This window comes from Onychomys torridus, chromosome 1 (assembly GCF_903995425.1).
Source record: "Onychomys torridus chromosome 1, mOncTor1.1, whole genome shotgun sequence".
Classification (NCBI taxonomy): Eukaryota; Metazoa; Chordata; class Mammalia; order Rodentia; family Cricetidae; genus Onychomys; species Onychomys torridus.
In genome coordinates, this window is record NC_050443.1 from 52,811,495 (window position 1) to 52,817,175 (window position 5,681).

General features: G+C 44.1%; 1 pseudogene; it reads right to left on the reverse strand.

Annotated features, from left to right (window-relative positions):
* Positions 1–227: 227 nt before the first annotated feature.
* Positions 228–915, reverse strand: LOC118570099 (annotated as a pseudogene).
* Positions 916–5,681: the final 4,766 nt, after the last annotated feature.

The following is a 5,681-nucleotide window of genomic DNA, read 5'->3' on the forward strand; positions in this document are numbered from 1 at the left end:
AGGACTATGTACAATCTTCTGGGAAACAGGCAAGGAGCTGAGGAGGACCAAGATGAGTCTAGGGCCTTGGAGGGCACATTCCCCAGGGAGGGGTCCCTGAAAGGGAAACCAGAGGATCCAGGGAGACTCCATGAACAGCATAACAATCAAACAGGTCTATGGTAACTCAGCCCTGGGGAACAGGGCCCACACCTCGGTGGAGCTACTGCCACAAAGCTGTTGGAGGATCAAAGCATCCCTGGCATCCCTGGAGGAGGAGGTCGCATCCCAGGAGGGGACATGCCCATTGGAGTTCCTCGGCCAGGAGGGATCCCCATTGGGGGACCCATAGGAGGCCCCATGCCAGGAGGTGGGCCCATCATACCTGGAGGAGGTGCCCCTCGGCCCATGGGTGGAGGAGGACACCCATGACCAGATGGGTACTGAGTTGGGGCTCCTGCAATACTGACTGTGGCTGCTGCTCCAGCAGCTGCACCAGTGCCTATTCCTTGTGGAGTCATCACCTGCTGTGAGGGGCCTCCAACCCCTCGACTGGCCCAGCAAGTCCTGCTGGAGCCTGAGGCATGGGAACACCAGCTCTGCCAGCAGCCCTGACAATTCCTGGCCCCCCAGCAGCTCCAGCAAGTGGCACTCGGGCAATACCAGTATCTTTGGGAGGAGGTCCTTCTACTGTCATGGAGACCAGGTTCTCCCCTTGAAGCAATGCCAGCCCAAGGACTCGCTTCTCTTCCCTTTCTGCTTGTTTGGAGTTCTTTGGCTTGATCTTCCTGAATTCATCACAGTCACAGAGGATCAAATTCATACGCTTGTCAAAAGCTTTGAAGGTCCCGATAATGATCCGGCCATCTTGCAGGATGCATCTCATCCTGTAGTCAATGTGCTGCAGTATCTTGTTGCTCTTACCCACAGTCATGGTGGCGGCCCTGATGTCTCAGAAATGGAAATGCCAGCTATCACCCTTTTCTGTGGTTTATATCTTTAAAAGATATTCCTGGTGTGAAAAATGGAACCATGATTTGAACCAAACTGTCGTGATCAATTGCTCAGTTGCCAGAATTGGTTTCCTAGAGGATAGACTCTAAAATTTAAACACAAAAAGCAGGAGTAGACAGATCAGCCATCTTAACTAACTTCTCCAGATTGAGTTTTAGTGATTACAGATTTCACTGCTCAGAATGAAGTCTCCCAAGGGTTAAATGGCAAATGGAACTTTGACATGGTACCTATGCAGCAGATTAAAAACCCATTTCACATGGTTTTGCCAGTTGGTAGATCAACAACTATTAAATGTATCCATAGTCTTAGAAAATTGTGCCTTCCGGATTTGAACACAACTACTAATAATGATAAGCCTTTGCAAGCTGGGCAAGTGGTGCCCATGTGGGATCACCACATCTGAGAGGCCGAGGACTATAAATCTGAGATCAGCTGAGATTTCACAATGTGACCTTGCCTCAAACAAAACAAAACAAAGCAGAATAGCCAATATGAAATGCCTGGTTCACCTAAAATACTAAGGTGATAACGTACATGAATTATACTTTCTATGAAGACATTTCTGAAACTGGTGGCACCACACAAACCCTTGATAGATGCAAAGGTTCTGATTTCTCTTTTGTTTTGACTTAACTCTCAAATCTGGCCAGGGGTGATTAATTTTGGACTGGCCATGAGAATGAAAATGAATTATCCCAAGCTGAGCAGGTAATGACTCCAGTTGCATTTATTATTTAGGTGTGATCTATTTCAAGGAGGAAATCGATAGAAGTCCTCGCACTGATTCAGTGAAATGCAGTTAATTTCAAGCAGCCGAGGATCTAACGGTATGTCATAACACTCTCACCCCAGAATGATTTCAGCTGTTTGTTTCCACAGCATCATTTAGCCTACAGAGCTATGAGTTTTCCCTACTCGGAAGACACAACACACAGGTCTGATATCAGCTGTTAGAACCTGAGAAGGAACCCTTTAGTCTTCCTAAAATCCATGTATCATGGAGTAGAAGGTACATTCTATGAAAACATGATGGCATCAAAGCTTATGGACAAAGACAGATTGGTGCATTTTTTCCAGAGTGAAAGACAAGTTACACTACATTGTACTGTGTGCTTTTATGAACACAACCTACAACTGGAAGCACACTAAAATTTATCAGGAATAGATTCGCAACAGGGTGAAACATGATCATGCTCTAAATATCAGAACCTGTGAAGGTGACCCAAGTTGGAAAGGTATAGTGATATTTTATTTGTACTGAAACATGATTTTATTTGTATATTAATAAAGTTGCCTTGGGGTCAGTGCAAGCCATAGCAGAAGCTGTGTGGTGGTGGTGCACACCTCTAATCCCAGCACTTGGGAGGCAGAGCTAGGCAGGATCTCTGTGTTCAAGGATACAGCCAGCATGGCGACACATGCCTTTAATCTCAATACCAACCATAGAAGACCTGGAGGTCTGTACAGACAAGCAGTGACGAGGAGGTCATGTAGCTGGGTTTACAACCAATGAGAAGGCAGAACAGAAAGTCTACATAAAAGATAGGACATAGGAAGTAGCTCGATGGTGGAGAGGAAAGACAGCAGCAGCAGTGAAGGGTAAGATTTCAGCTATTGCTCTGACCTCTTAGCTTTTAACTCTGCAATTGGCTCTGTGTTTCTTATTTAACAAGACAGTTACATCTACAGAAAGGGGACACTAAGTTGAGGATCTTGAAAGAGATCATTCTGGACTTAGGGTAGACCACTTTAAATCTACAAGCACATGCCCTTATCATCAAAGGGGAAGTTACACACAGTTACAGGGTGGAAGGCGGTATGGAGAGTGATGCATTCACAAGCTGACTAATGCCAAAGATGGCAGGTGTCTTATTTAGGCTCTCTATTGCTGTGACAAAACACCATGACCATAAAATAAGTTGGGGAGAGAAGGGTTTACACAGCTTATACTTCCACTTTGCTGTTCACCACTGGAGGAAGTCAGAAAAGGAAACAAATAGGGTAGAATCCTGGAAGAAGAAGCTGATGGAACTGACACAGAGGCCAGAGAGGGGTGCTGATTAATGGCTTGCTTCCCATGGCTTGCTCAGCCTGCTTTCTTATAGAACCAGGGACCACCAGCCCAGGGATAGCACCACCCACCAAAGGCTGGGCCCTCCCCCATTGTCCACTAATTGAGAAAATGTCTTAGAGCTGCATCTCATGGAAGCAGTTCCTCAACTGAGGCTCCTTCCTCTCTGATGACTCTAGATTGTGTCAAGTTGACCCACAAAAATAGTATAGCAGGTGCCTCCCCCCACAAAAAAACCTAGAAACAGAATATCCCTCTGAACCTCCTATGAGAACAATTATTCCTAATTTGAAGAGTATAGCCTCCTGAATTGAGAGACACAAAATATAATATTACTGTTTAAACCACTCAGGTTTGTGGTAATGTTATATAGTAATTACAAGAAGTGAAAACAATAGTTCTGTTTGAATGAGCCTAGAAGAAAGAAGCCACTGTATATGGACCTAATTCAAACAGATCCAATGACCTGTACACACTTGGGGAGGTGAAAACACTGTACTGAAATATTATGAACCCTATAAGAAATGTGCAGGTCTCTTGGATTCAGGGTAAAGCTTTGCACTCTTTGGCAATATGTTACTCTCCTTTGTAGAAAAGAGCTTTGGAGTTTCTATGTGGCCTCAATAAAAACTGAACGTCTGTGCATGGAAACCAGGTGACCCTAGGCACTAAGAAACCTCTATGAACTCTGTGTCCCTTCCATTTACAACGTCAGCATATGGATGTGGTAGAGATTTGGCCCAAGCTTGTGTCAAAGGCTCAGACAAGTGTACCAACAGATGAATCACATTCATGCCTGCTCCTGCCCTGCCACAGCAAGCCAATATCTCCATCCGTTAATACCTATGCCAGGGGCAAGTGACTTCTACAAATGATAAGAACATGGGAGTAAACTCAAACTCAGTTCACTTTGAGAAGGCACGGGGACAATATCATTCTCACTTTCCTAAGCCACTGGGGAAAAGTAGCCCATGGCATTGCTCTTGCTTGTGGGCTGAATTGGAGTTGAAGATGCCAGCATAACTCAGAAGGAAATCCAATCAAAGCCCAACATGCAAAACCATCTGAGACTGTAAGTGCAAACACAATGAAGCAGCAGGGGGGCAAAAGGAAGACAGATGGTAGGGGAGGCTTGAACTAAAAGAGTTCCAGAGAAGGAAAGAATGCAGGTGATACTGCTGCAGAATGCCTGGTAATTTTCCTAGAGGAATTCTTGGCATCGACATGTCAGGAAGGTCTGTGCTTAATAAAAACCTTACTAATACAGAAGTCCCTGAAGCTACCCAGGTTTTAGAAGTGGTGGTGGCCTTCTGAGGTGTGCCCTAAGACCAAGCATGTAACTTTGAGTAACAGAACAACACAGTTCTTACAATGGTACATGATATCAGCTCTCCAGCCAGAAAGGTGCCTGGGCATTCCATTAATTCTGTTTCTGGGTCCCCAGAGCTTTGGAGAGATTTTGCTATCCAGAGCCAGCATCTGCAATTCTTTTTTCCATAGGCTGTTCATATTGGGGTCCTGGAATTTCTTTTCTCCAAAATAATGATGACTGATGATGTCAGAAGCCTAAACCTTATATGTCCCTTACATTGGGACACAACTGGCATCCACCCAATTCCTGTACTTTCTGGTAGGATGAACTGAAACAGTTCTCTATAAAACTTTGGCTGTCTTCCACATTTGTTCACAAGTTCCCCTTGGGGTTCATGCATTCATCAATCTAGAGTCTCACGTGGGGGCAGTTGATCTAAGACATTTACAGTCTCTTTAATACATAATCTTTCAAGTCAAAGTCAATACCATTTAAATAGGTCAAAACCTTTACTTAATCCTGACTCATGTTTCGAAGGTACTGATGATATGGCCAGCAAACACCTGACTTTGTAGCCAAGTGTATATGGATCCCTTTATAATTCCTCCAACCCAGTGCAAAAGAAATATGTCACAGGTGATTTGCCATTAATATTGTCAAAGGATGATTTTCCCATTAGCAACTATGGAAACCAGCCTGTTCTCACATCTGAAAATATTTCAGATAGAAAAGAAAAACAGATGTAATTTGTGTGTCTTTCATTTACTAATGATTTTGCTAAATTCTTTAAATTGGAGTCTGTGCTATGATGCTGGAATTTTATATAAAAACAAGCAAACAAACAAAACCTACTACAGACGGAGGAGTAGGGGAGTTAAGTGACAAATATCCATTTCCTTGAAACACAGGAGGCCAGAAGTCCGGGGGCAGATGGTTGCAAGTGTGGTTTCTCTGCAGTCCACTGTCTCCAGTTCCAGTGGCTGCCTGCTGCATCCTTGTGTGGCCTTTCCTCTGTGTGTCCATGAACCCTGATGCCTCGATGTGGGTCCAACATTGTCTTCACACTAAGACTCCTTTTGGATCACACTGTGACCTATCCTAGCAAACTGGATTTAACTTAGTCACCACTATGAAGGACCTGTCTCCAAACACAATCTCATTATGACAGTATACACGGTAGATACTTCAAACTGTGAATTTGTGGGGAATAGAACTCAGCCCGTAACAGTAGCATATACAATAAGAATTTAAAGTAGAAAACATTTCTTGCTTCAATTTGAATGGGAAATGCTTGACTCGGAA